Here is a 563-nt window from a genome sequence, read left to right as displayed (position 1 = left end):
GGGGTGATGGTGATAATGGGGTGATGGAGATAATGGGGGTGATGGGGGTAATGGGGTAGATGGGGGTAATGGTGGGGGGGGCAGCGATGTGGGTGGTGTGAGGGGAACGATGGTGGTGATGGTGGAGGCCCCGCATAACCCCGTACAGACACATAGAGACACATAAACAGCGCTTCATAGAAGCTCCACAGTGCCCCACAGAAGCCCTAGAGAGCCCCATAGAGCCCCACAGTGCCCCACAGTGCCCCATAGAAGCCCCACAGAGCCCCATAAAGCCCCACAGTCTCCCGGCACGTCGCGGCCGCCATTTTCATACTGAAAAATAGCGTCACTTCCGGCAAGGTGGATTGTGGGATATAACGCGGCATAACGCGGCATCTGGAGGTCGCCATTTTGATCATGCGCAGTAGCGTCGCTTCCGGTATGGAGCATTGTGGGATATAACGCGGCATAACGAGGCACCTGGAGGTCGCCATTTTTGTCATGCGCAGTAGCGTCGCTTCCGGTATGGTGCATTGTGGGATATAACGCGGCATAACGAGGCATCTGGAGGTCGCCATTTT

At 56.5% G+C, this 563-nt stretch overlaps 1 long non-coding RNA gene across 1 annotated transcript in view; it reads left to right on the top strand.

Annotated features, from left to right (window-relative positions):
• Positions 1-136: 136 nt before the first annotated feature.
• LOC107319531 overlaps positions 137-563 on the top strand; it is a 3,943-nt gene continuing 3,516 nt past the window's right edge. Inside the window, exon 1 of the long non-coding RNA XR_001557839.2 lies at positions 137-552. This is a non-coding gene — a long non-coding RNA (uncharacterized LOC107319531). The remainder of the gene's footprint in view (positions 553-563) is intronic.

The sequence above is a fragment of the Coturnix japonica genome, chromosome 11 (genome assembly GCF_001577835.2).
Source record: "Coturnix japonica isolate 7356 chromosome 11, Coturnix japonica 2.1, whole genome shotgun sequence".
Lineage (NCBI taxonomy): Eukaryota > Metazoa > Chordata > Aves > Galliformes > Phasianidae > Coturnix > Coturnix japonica.
The sequence above is the reverse complement of the archived record's forward strand: the minus strand, read 5'-3'. Positions and strand labels throughout refer to the sequence as shown.